This window comes from Procambarus clarkii, chromosome 8 (genome assembly GCF_040958095.1).
Source record: "Procambarus clarkii isolate CNS0578487 chromosome 8, FALCON_Pclarkii_2.0, whole genome shotgun sequence".
Taxonomy (NCBI): Eukaryota; Metazoa; Arthropoda; class Malacostraca; order Decapoda; family Cambaridae; genus Procambarus; species Procambarus clarkii.
The window spans coordinates 15,693,274-15,706,901 of record NC_091157.1 but is presented as its reverse complement, the minus strand read 5'-3'; positions in this window follow the sequence as shown (position 1 = coordinate 15,706,901).

Here is a 13,628-nt window from a genome sequence, read left to right as displayed (position 1 = left end):
TTGATATATGTTTGAAACACGTTCTTCGTGTTCCCTTTACGTTCTTGCAAGTTTTTACATGTTCTCTCTACGTTCTTCGCATGTTCTTCATACGTTCTTTGCCTTATCTTCGTGCACCCTGTATGTTCTATTTAGGTTTTTCATGTTCTCAGCATGTATTCCCAATGTTCTCTGCAAATTCAGTTCATGTTCTCTGCATGTTCTCTATGTTCTTCGCTTGCTCTTACATGTTCTCTGTATTTCTTTAAACCAAAATGTACAATTATTTCAGTTACAACTTTACGCAGTAACTAGTTCATTGTTATGTTTTATCAACAGCATTACTGTTTCTCAACAAATTTAATTATTTATTTATTTATTTAGTTTCTAACAAAAGGTATTTATTTATTTGTAAGTTTAATTTGCAATAGTTTTACTCATTTACATACTTATTTGTAAATTATGTAAATGTATTTCTCTTTCAACTTAATATTTCTAACTATCACTGTTCATATAGAAATAATTAATTTTCATGCAGTAACAAATGTACTATAACTACTTTTCTGTATCATTTCTCAACTAAGGATACACGTCATTGAAAGATAGTCAAAGGGAATCATTTTTCATAACATTTCTACTCTAAAGTCACTCTTCATTCAACCGAAAAATAGTCGAGGGCAACTTCTTCGTAACTTTTTCAATTAGTAACACTCTTTATGAAATAACATAATTACCAAGACAATCTTTTCTTAACTTTTCTATACAATCATTATGCCTCGTGCGTCTAAGTAAATTGTCACTGGTAACGTCTTTGCCTCACTTCTTAACTATGGATAATCTACATACAATGAGAAGAAAGTCAAGGGGATCTTTCATAAGGTTTCTTAACTACCATTATTCTTCGTGAAGTAAGAAAATAGTCAAGGCTAACTTTCGTCATAATATTTCTAAACTAAAGTTACTCTCTGAGACATCTTTACATATCAAAGGATACTCTTCGAGCCATCAAGGATAATGTCAGGGACAATTTCGAGCATCAAAATATGCTCTTCCAGACATCTTCGTGCATTAAAAGAATCTCTCAAAGACATCTTTATGCAACAATAATACGTTCCGAGATCATTTAATGCAACAATAATACTCTCCATGTCGTCTTCAAGCATTAAAGAAAACTCTCGGAGACACCTTCAAGCATTAAAGAGAGCTCTCCGCGACATCTTTATATACCAAGGATACTTTCCAGGATGCCCTCACGCAACAAAGGATACTTTGTTTCTCTGTAAAAATTATACGTTTTACTAAAACATTCTATTAACGAAGAACAAACAATAAAATATAATAAAATACAGAGAGGTATTCCTTCAGAGGGACATGACCAGGGACGAGATAAGGCAGGCAGCAGATGCAAGGAAAAGACACAGTAAGAGGGAAGGGAGCCAGGGAACTTCAGCCTCCAACCCAATAATCCCAGAGGGGAGTGGGGAAATCCAAACCAGCCATTCTGGAACCCCAGAAAGAAAAACAAAACTCCACCTGTCATCCCATAGGAGCCCCCCCCCCACCCCAAGCTCAAACCCTCCTTTCCAACTTCACAGTGCCATCCAAATCCTCCCTCCACCTTCACCCCGAGCACCAACCTGGCCTTCTTCCTACCCCAAGCAGTCCCAGGTAAGATCTACGCCCTCCATCCCTCACCCAAACTTTCCCTAAACCCCTGGTAACTACTCCACCGGAGGACGAGCCTTCCGAAGTTACCCTGCCTATGGAACGGCCTCCTACATCAGTTGGGAGTGTGTGTGATAATGGATATAGGAAATTACATTACCTTAAAAGTACATTCAAGGTAATGTACTCAAATATCGATGGGACTATTAATAAAGCAAGTGAACTGGCCGAAAGGGCACAGGAAGAAAATCCAGATGTAATAAGACTCTCCAAAACGAAATTGTCAGGTATCATAACAAATGCAGTATTCCCACATAACTACTATATGGTAAGAAAAGAGAGGGAAGGGAGAGGAGGAGGAGGAGTGGCCCTGCTGATAAGGAACAACTGGAATTTTGAAAAGAGGGATATCCCGAATTCAGAGTGAAGGATTCAGAGACTACTTAACAGGAACTATGACAATGGGTGGATCTAAGATAATAGTAGCAGTCCTTTACAACCCTCCATTAAATGATGGAAGACCCAGACTGGAGTTCGATAGAAACATCATAGCAACCATTAATATAATTGAGAGAGCCTGCAGGAATGGATCCAGACTCCTAATCATGGGCGACTTCAACCACAGAAATATAGACTGAGAGAATGGGGAATCACATGGAGGGGTGGATGCATGGAGAGCAAAACACTTGGACGTGACAATAAGAACCTTTCTGAGCCAACATGTCAGGGGACCCACAAGACTGAGAGGTAACGATGAGCCATCTTATACTAGACCTGATATTCACCTTGAACGAGTTACACACATATGGGAAGTCAAATTTGAAGCCCCAGTGGGAATGAGTGACCACAGCATATTGGTATTTGAGTATCTGGTGGAGGTAGGGGATAACCTTTCACAAGGAAGGGATTGGAAAGAAAAAGGCCGACTAATCAAAGAGGAAAATATGACGAGATAAGGAACTTCCAAATGGGAATACCATGAGAAACAGAACTCAGAGAAAGGACTATAAAAGATATGATGAACTTCATCACTCAGAAGTACCAGGAAGCTGCAGACAGGTTTATCCCGAACCATAAGGAAAAATATTAAAAGCAACAGAATAATCCATGGTTCAATCAGGAATGTAAGGTAGCTAAGCAATTTAGTACAAGAACTTGGAGAATCTACAAAAATAACAGAACACCGGAGAGCAGGGAGAGATACCAGAGGGCCAGAAATGAGTATCTCAGAGTAAGGAAAGAAGCAGAGAGACAGTATGAAAATGACATCGCGAGTAAAGCCAAGACCCAACCACACTGCTCCACAGCCACATTAGGAGGAAAACAGCAGTGAAGGAACTAGTGATGAAACTGAGAAAAGGGGAGAACAGATACACAGAGAATGACAAGAAGGTGTGTGAAGAACTCAACAAGAGATTCCACGAGGTCTTCACAAAAGAACAAGGAGAAGCCCCTGCACTAAATGAGGAGGAGGCAACCAAAGCAACCTTGGAGGAATTTGACCTCACCAGTGATGAGGTCTAAAGGATTCTATTGGAGCTGAAAGTATCAACGGCTATTGGGCCTGACAGAATCTCAACATGGAACATCATTTGGAAGTTGCACACATACACTTGAGTATTGACAAAATACAAGTAAAACTACAAGTAAGGTGGATAAGATGATTATCGGTGCGCTACACGGTTCACAGGTGCAAGCAGGTGCCACAAAAAGCAAGGAACAGATAACAACAGAACATTACAGAGTGAGATGTAGAATGGGTAAAATGAGAATAACACAGTAAAAAAAGAGAGGTACGTGAAAACTAATTAAAATTTACCAGGTAAAAGCTGAGAATTAAGATTAGGGTGTGTGGGGTAGAGCTGGGGGAGGGTGTTAGGGGGGTGTGTGGAGGCGGAGGTGACGTGCTTAAGGTGGAGGCAGGAGGAGGAGGTGGATAGTGAGTGTGGGGGGATAGGGGAAGATGGGTGGAGGGGCGGGGAGCAAGAGTTAGACGTCTGGCAGCGCGCACGTGGGGGTGGAAGCAAGTGGAGGAGGGAGGTAGTGAGAGTGGTGGAGGGGGAGAGACGTGGAGGGAACTCTACAGTAGGTGGGGTCATTGGAGGGAAGTGGGAGGGGAGGAGAGGGGGGAAAAGGGGGAAGGGAGAGAATGTTTGAATGTTGATCTGCTTGAATAAAATGCATAAAGGATATACAAGGAATTATGTTTAACTATACGAAACTATAGAGACGAACTACGACTTATAACGAGAGGCAGCTAATGGTCATTAGCTGAAACTCGGTAACTATCTTATTTGTTCTTAATATTTCTGAAATAACTATATTTTAAATTTTAGGAAAAATTTAACAGTTAATAACGAAAATACACTAAGGCGGAGGACAAGAGCAGGAGTTCGGTGACTAACTTATTTGTTCTTTATACATCATAAATACTTATTTTTAAATCTCATAAAAATCGGTTGTTAATAACGAAATTACACGAGTGAACTGAGGCGGAGTACAGGAGCTGAAACTCGGTAACTCTCATTTGTTCTTACGCTCGAAATACGACGATTTTAAATTTCAGGAAAATTGAGCAGACCGTAATGAAAGTACACGAGTAAACTAATGCGGAGGACAGGAGCTGAATTCCAACAAGTCCGTTTTATTTTCTTACTATGTCCGAAATACGTCAGTTTTAAATATCGGGGAAATTGGGTTGTTAGTAAAGAAACTACTGTATTAAACGTCTAGAGCCGGGTCCAAGAAATAGCATCCAACACTTAGGAATATATCATACACTCCAAATTCACATATTTCCCGAAGATGGACCACCTCCGAGGTATAATCCATCTTCAACGAATGACAGCGTAGCCAGGAATTGGGGACTCTGCCAAGAGAAATTGGCGGAAAACCAACATTCCTCACTAAGCCGAGCCCCGCAGGTGACGGAGGATTTCCCGAGGCTTCCCCCGATTTCTGGAGGTCAGGGGAAAGCTTAGCGTGCAACACTAGATGGTGAGCACTAAGCAAGTCCTACTGAAGCTTAGCTTACAATACTAGATGCTGAGCACTCAACAAGACATACTAAAGCTTCGCATACAGAACTAGATACTGAGCACTCAACAAGACCTTCTGAAGCTTGGCGTACAGTACTAGATGATGAGTACTAAAAACACCTATTGAAGCCTAAGTACAGTACTAGATGCTGAGTAAGCAACAAGACCATCTGAAGCTTTATGAACATTACGATGCTGAACACTCATGTCGGAAAATCCGACACCATTTAATAATAATATCATACAGACAGATAAGAGCTGTGTTGTATAAACAAGTTACCCATAGAAAACGTAACTTGTAGTGGAATTACCATCTAAAGAAAACGGGATATCATCACCACATACTATTATAATTCACCACCTATTATGGTGGGAATTATTCTTAAATACATTAGTCTTTGGACTTTACCATCATAAAACATCTTATATAAATTAACTTAATTATCAATATTAAAGTAGAGTAAATGTGACCCTTCTATCACTTTCTGAAATGTGGACAATGTAAGCCAGGCGTCAGAGTGGGGAAGGAGGGCAGCCATTGTTGTCACCTCCGAGACGTGTGGAGCAAATTTAGCTCCTATCATATCTGGACAATGTCGGCCAGTAACGTCAATAGTATGGAGTGTTAAGCAGCCATTGTTGTGTCACCTCCGAGACGTGTGGAGCAAATTTAGCTCCTATCATATCTGGACAATGTCGGCCAGTAACGTCAATAGTATGGAGTGTTAAACAGCCATTGTTTATACTAGACCAGAGGCTCACACGGGAGCAAATTCGGCTCCTGTTAAATTTACTTGGACGTAGTGTTATGGAAACCAAAGGTGTACCATTTTTCAACACGCTGTCTACATATCAAGTTAAGTGTCTATCCGAAACCCGTTTATCATTCATTTATGGCCATTAATGTCAGGATATAGGGTGTTCCGGTTAGATCACGTGGAAGCCTCAAACTAAAGGTAATTAAGCCAGGTCTTCATGTTCCATGTACAGTTTTCTCTGAAATACTTGTCATATATAGGATTCTGGCTTCACAGCTAGCGCACTTTTGACAGGTCAAGACGAGGAAGAGTTTGTGCACCAGTTACTGGGTGATGGAAGCTACCTCAAAGAGGATAATTTGGTGTCTACACCCTAGTTATACCTGGTGGACTAACCTGCTGTACTATAAGATAAGGAACCTTTTCAATGTATGTAGTTACTGTAGTTTGATTGGCTGCATATATATTAATTTAATAACCCCCCCTAATGTGTAGAGGATCGATTTGTGAGATTATGAGATTATTGCAGAAATACAGTCCACTTATCATTATACAAATTGCTATCGAAGTATATAAATTAACGTAAATATAAATTCATATAAATTAAATAAATATAAATCTCACAGGTCGGTTCCCACATTATTTGGTCATCTTCGAACCAGATGACGGATTATTTGATCCTTTGAACCCACATTTGGTCATCTTAGTACCGGATGAACCAGTTAACCAGTGGATTCATTAAATATACTAGTGCAGTGTGATTTAAACAAAGCCAGTCAAAGACAGCGGCGAAGCCTCGTGGGAGCTCAGGAGCCTCCCTCAGCCCAGTTCAGCTTAGTCAGCGGTTTCATGCACACCCACAGAAATTTGGTGGCGTGTTATTTCGTGAAATGACAGCGCTAATATAGAAACCAGCCAAATTAGTGGCTGTGTCCTCGCAAGATTGTTCACGGATTTCGTGGTGTTACATTTCGCGAGAGATTATCTACGAATTTTGTGGAGTTTATTTCGCGAGGTCACTAATAATATTTAATACTTCTAGATAGTATTAGAAGTTTCAGAGAGGCTAATTAAGAGGCTATTATCAATAATTGTGTATATTATTTCTCCAAAATAGAGAATTATTTAATATATATTGCACTAGTGATCACAGTATAATATTTACTAATTGCCAACCCACAACAGGGTAGGATATGACTAGTTGAACTATTATCGTTCATCCTAGTCCCATTATTACCATAGTCAGTTGTACTATATTCAACAACTTAACACCATTAATGCATGGTCCAGACCCTATTTTGGGTGTAATTTTTATCAACTCGAATTGAGTTGTATATATAATAATTTACTTATGATCATTACACCTTTGAGTGATTAATTAGTGTCTCTACCATCCTAGGGTGATATTGAAGAGCTAACCTAAAGGTACTTCCAGTGACACTGGTTTATCACTCAAATCATTAGTGTGTATGATTGTATATATATATAATGTGTATTAATTTTAAGTGCTAACCTCTAGTAGAGGTAGGATTATTGCCTGGTGAGTGCAGAATTTACCCTAGGCTATCATCAGTGCTTGTTCAGTATTATGAGCAGCCCAAGTACAAGTCCCACAAGGCTTCACCAACGAGCCAGTATGGATAATGCAGGGAGAATGAAAAGAACCCTTGCAGGTCTTAAAGGCCACTTAACAAGACAGATCAAGAAATGTGACGATTTGTCACAACAATCTCAAGTTGATTATGCTGACCTGGAAAGCTATTATCAAGCAGCTGCAGGTAAATTTGAACAAATCAAATGTCAAATAGCAACATATGTGGCTGAACTTGCCAACACTAATTTATCAGAAACAGAAATAGACGACATTATGGTTGATCTTGCGAATTATGAAGATCACACTCAGGCCACGTTACAGCCTTATGTCAAATTAATTGCCCAGAACAAGGCAACAGCAACAACAACAACAGTTGCATCTAATACGAGTCAAGCAGAAGCTCGACTCCCTCCAATTAATTTACCCACTTTCTCAGGAAAAGATGAGGAAGATTGGGACGAATTTTGGAACAAATTCGTTGACCTTGTAGACTCAAAACAATCTTTACCAAAGAGTAGTAAATTCTCTTATTTGCAAGGTCAATTATCAGGTGAGGCTAAAACAGTAGTATCCCATCTGAGATTAACTAATGATGGCTATGATCTGGCAGTAAAACTCCTCAAGGATAATTATGCTGATCCAGAAGTAAGAACATCACATTTAGTTCATGAGCTGTTGCATTTACCCCCACCGGAGGCTTCAGCTGATTCACTCCAAGTCTTCAAGCTGGAGGTAGAATCATTGATCAATGCCCTCAGCCTGACAGCAGATGCAAACGGGGCTGAGTGGGTCTTGAAAATAATTGTCCAGGAGAAAATACCTAGGGACATATTGAGACAAATGAGTGCTCATTACAATAAAAGTATCTTATCCATGAATGAAATATCTGAAGGTTTAAAGTCAGTAGTTCATCAATTACGAACACATGACAAATTAAAACCACCAAGTAAACCTTCAGAAACCAATAATAGTAAACCATATCAATCTAGACAATATAATTCAACACCAAAGTGGAACAGTGGCAGTGTGGGCGTATATGCAGTGGGACCCTCCAAGCCTATAGTTACTGTGTCACCCAAGAACATGACACCAAAGGGTACAGGAAGCTATGGAACATGTTTGTTCTGCAATGAGAAACATTCAATGTACCACTGCTCTAATTTTCCTGATAGTGACGCCCGTGTTGAGCGACTCAAAGATTTGCAACATTGCACGAGGTGCCTCAGGAAACATAACATCAAGGACTGTGATACCCAATTACACACCTGTAATAGGTGTAACAAAGGTCAGCACCATGCAGCATTATGCAGAGACACCAAAACAACGTCTCCAAACCCCAAGGTGGAAGATAGCATTCCCACCACAGTACAGTACTGCAAGGTGCAACCAACAAAGAGTGTCCATTCGGCAAAGTCTAAAGGTAATACGACTTTGCCTACTGCCCAAATTACCATCCTGAATAAGAGGGCCAAGGTCCATACTCGTGGGTTGTTTGACCAAGGATCCCAAAGAACATATATCACTAAAAAGCTGGCAGATGAACTACAATTAAGGCCTGTAGCCCAGACGTCATTCAACATCTCAGGGTTTGTAACAGATGCAGGACCTCAAGTCTACCAGGTGGTACAACCATCAGTACGTTTAGGCAGGTACGTCTGTCGAGTACAAGCCATTGTGGTGGACAAAATACCAGTAGACCTACAAGTTCAAGGTCTGAGAGCAACAGCCAAATTCCTGAGAAATAGAGGAATAAAATTGGCAGATAATATTAAGTCTGATCACCTCACCGACTTCGGTCTCCTTGTTGGGACAGACTATTGTCATCGATTCATCGGTAGCCCTACTAAATATCAGAGTATAACCATGTTAAACTCTGCAGGAGGTAAATTACTCTCAGGCCCAGTATCAAGCCTGAGGAGACCTATGCCTGCAGATAAACAATACCAGTAGAGATCTAAATTTGTCAGCTGATTATATTTCTCCAGTAGCATTATACTAAGGAGATTACAGCTGACTATAGTAACAGAGGTTGATGTTAGTATCATCATTTAAAGCTGAAGATGAGTTCATGAGGCCTCAGTGGCAAATCAGTGAACAGTAGCCTAAAACAGCTACAAGTCACTGCGACCAATGTCACTGAACCCACTGCAGTCTCAGAACCATACTTTACTTTAATGATGAGCTATTCAATCCTCTGAATCAATTAACTAAATTAAACCCCAATAAATCTGATGACTGATTTGATACATTTATTATTTAATCAAGATGTATTCCATGGGCCTCAGTGTTTATATATCAGTGACCAGTTACCTGAACAAACTTCAAGTTATATCTAATGTCACTGATCTCACTGCAGTCCCTGAATCATACTTGACTGTAGTACTTGATCACATCCAGTCTTCTGGGTTAAATAATATGTAATTAGGCTTGAATATTAGCCTTTCAAGAGTTGACAGGGAAATGAAATCGCATTAGACTTCTAACCCCTGCAACTCTAGTACAGGACATCCGTCCTGTACGAACAGACACACAAATGTGTGATTACTAACTACTAACATCAAATTAATCTAATAATTCGAAGGAGGAGTATCGGTGTTCGTCTGTTCTAATTAGGACTTCGACCCGTGAGCAGCCCCTGGGGAATTATGTCGGAAAATCCGACACCATTTAATAATAATATCATACAGACAGATAAGAGCTGTGTTGTATAAACAAGTTACCCATAGAAAACGTAACTTGTAGTGGAATTACCATCTAAAGAAAACGGGATATCATCACCACATACTATTATAATTCACCACCTATTATGGTGGGAATTATTCTTAAATACATTAGTCTTTGGACTTTACCATCATAAAACATCTTATATAAATTAACTTAATTATCAATATTAAAGTAGAGTAAATGTGACCCTTCTATCACTTTCTGAAATGTGGACAATGTAAGCCAGGCGTCAGAGTGGGGAAGGAGGGCAGCCATTGTTGTGTCACCTCCGAGACGTGTGGAGCAAATTTAGCTCCTATCATATCTGGACAATGTCGGCCAGTAACGTCAATAGTATGGAGTGTTAAGCAGCCATTGTTGTGTCACCTCCGAGACGTGTGGAGCAAATTTAGCTCCTATCATATCTGGACAATGTCGGCCAGTAACGTCAATAGTATGGAGTGTTAAACAGCCATTGTTTATACTAGACCAGAGGCTCACACGGGAGCAAATTCGGCTCCTGTTAAATTTACTTGGACGTAGTGTTATGGAAACCAAAGGTGTACCATTTTTCAACACGCTGTCTACATATCAAGTTAAGTGTCTATCCGAAACCCGTTTATCATTCATTTATGGCCATTAATGTCAGGATATAGGGTGATCCGGTTAGATCACGTGGAAGCCTCAAACTAAAGGTAATTAAGCCAGGTCTTCATGTTCCATGTACAGTTTTCTCTGAAATACTTGTCATATATAGGATTCTGGCTTCACAGCTAGCGCACTTTTGACAGGTCAAGACGAGGAAGAGTTTGTGCACCAGTTACTGGGTGATGGAAGCTACCTCAAAGAGGATAATTTGGTGTCTACACCCTAGTTATACCTGGTGGACTAACCTGCTGTACTATAAGATAAGGAACCTTTTCAATGTATGTAGTTACTGTAGTTTGATTGGCTGCATATATATTAATTTAATAACCCCCCCTAATGTGTAGAGGATCGATTTGTGAGATTATGAGATTATTGCAGAAATACAGTCCACTTATCATTATACAAATTGCTATCGAAGTATATAAATTAACGTAAATATAAATTCATATAAATTAAATAAATATAAATCTCACAGGTCGGTTCCCACAACTCAAGTCCTACTGAAGCTTATCGTACAATACTAGATCCTGAGCAATTAACAAGACCTACTAAAGGTTAGCGTACAGTATTAGATATGCTGAGCATTCAAAAACACCTAATGAGTATTAGCATACAATACGATGCTGAGCACTCAACAAGACCTACTGATGCCTAGCTTATAGTATTGGATGATGAGCACTCAACAAGACCTACTGTAGTTTATCGTACAATACTAGATGCAGAGCACTCAACGAGACCTGCTAAAGCTTTGCGTACAGTACTAGATGCTAAGTATTCATCAAGACGAACTGGACGCGAAGGTACAGTTCTAGAGGCTGAGCACTCAACAAGACCCACTGAAGCATTGAGGGGAATTTGTAAAGAACATGAAAGAGAATGCGAAGAACATTGAGAAACAGGTGAAAAATATGAATCGAACTTGCAGAGAATATGCTGTTGAGTGTTGATTTACACAGACCACTAAACAAGAGTATTGAAAGAGAGGTTGTGTACTTTGATAAGGTGATAGGCTGGAGCGAATCTCATGTTCTGGGATAAGGTGATAGGCTGGAGCGAGTCTCATGTTCTGGGATAAGGTGATAGGCTGGAGCGAGTCTCATGTTCTGGGATAAGGTGATAGGCTGGAGCGAGTCTGATGTTCTGGGATAAGGTGATAGGCTGGAGCGAGTCTGAGGTTCTGGAATAATTAAGTTTGATGAACGTTGAACTATGGCGGAGGAAAGGAGGTGGAGCTCAGTAATTGCATTAATTTAGTTTACATGGGCTGAAATACGTTTGTTTAAAATTTTGCGGGAATTGAACTGATATTAACAAACCTTTGAGAGCGAACTAGGGTGAGGACAGGAACTGGAGCTGGGTAACTAAATTGCTGAATTTTACTACGTCTGAAATACAGCTGTTTTAAATTTGAGGGGAATTGATTGTTTAATAGCAGAGTTGTACGAATGAACTAGGGCGGAGGACAAAAGCTGGATCTTGGTAATTGCTTTGATTTATTTTACTACGTCCGAAATACAGCGGTTTTAAATTTCAGGAGAATTGGTTATGTACTAACGAAGTTACATGAGTAAAGTAAGGCAGGGGACAAGAGTTGGAGCTTGGTTATTGTCTTGATCTGATTTACTGATAAGTAAATCAGTTTGAAATAATTATGTTTTAAATCTCGAGGAATTTGATCGGATAATAGCGGAGTTGTGAGAGAGAGAATTAAGGTGGTGGACAGGAGCTGGAGCTTGGTAACTAAATTGCTGTGTTTTACTATATAAGAAATACAGTGGCATTAAATTTCAGGGAAGTTGATCGGTTAATAACGGAGTTGTATGAGTAAAGTAAGGCGGAGAACACGACCTGGAGCTGAGTAAAGTAAGGTGGAGAACACGACCTGGAGCTGAGTAAAGTAAGGTGGAGAACACGACCTGGAGCTGAGTAAAGTAAGGTGGAGAACACGACCTGGAGCTCGGTAATTGCTTCAATCTATTTTATTACGTCAGAAATACAGCGGTTTTAAATTTCAGGGAAATTGGATTGATAGTAGCGAATTCATGGGAGTCCACTAAGGTGGAGGACGGGAGCTAGAACTCGGTAACTGTATTTTCTTTTTCTTACTACATTTGATATATGGCTGCTTTATATTGGGCTAAAATTGGGCTACTAGTAGCGAAACTGATACAATACAAACTCAATACACTAATACAAACATATATGATATATACATGATATAGTTTGAGATACAAACTCAATACACTAATAAAAGTATTGAGCCAGGTCCAAGAACTAACTGCTGATACTTTGAATTACTTTTTTTTAAATGGGAACCTAAGTCCATAGAGTTTATTTTTACAATTAGTTTTTTATAAGACCGCAGGTGTAAGTAAAACTGAAAAATAAATAGAGGTGGGTCCAAGAACTAACGTCAGATGAACTTTTTAAAAATATCTGCTTAAGTCAGAAGAGTTTATTTTTATTGATAAGAACTGGGGGCCTCGTAGCCTGGTGGATAGCGCGCAGGACTCGTAATTCTGTGGCGCGGGTTCGATTCCCGCACGAGGCAGAAACAAATGGACAAAGTTTCTTTCACCCTGAATGCCCATGTTACCTAGCAGTAAAAAGGTACCTGGGAGTTAGTCAGCTGTCACGGGCTGCTTCCTGGGGGTGGAGGCCTGGTCTAGGACCGGGCCGCGGGGACACTAAAGCCCCGAAATCATCTCAAGATAACCTCAAGATAACAAGATCTTTAAAACCATAGTGAAGATTAAAACTCTAAAAAAAATCGGTCTTAAACCAGACTGAAAAAAATTGGTCTTAAACTGGAGTCTGAAAATATTCGGACTTAAACTGGTCTCTGAAAAATTTTGGTCGTAAACTATACCCTGAAAAATTTCAGTCTTAAACCGGACACAAAAAACAAACGTTAGGGGGTCTATTTTCCTTAACAAGACCTAAAGTTACTGCTACAGTGTCTATTTTCCTTAACAAGACCTAAAGTTACTGCTACAGTGTCTATTTTCCTTAACAAGACCTAAAGTTACTGCTACAGTGTCTATTTTCCTTAACAAGACCTAAAGTTACTGCTACAGTGTCTATTTTCCTTAACAAGACCAAAAGTTACTGCTACAGTGTCTATTTTCCTTAACAAGACCAAAAGTTACTACTATAGTGTCTATTTTCCTTAACAAGACCTAAAGTTACTGCTACAGTGTCTATTTTCCTTAACAAGACCAAAAGTTACTGCTACAGTGTCTA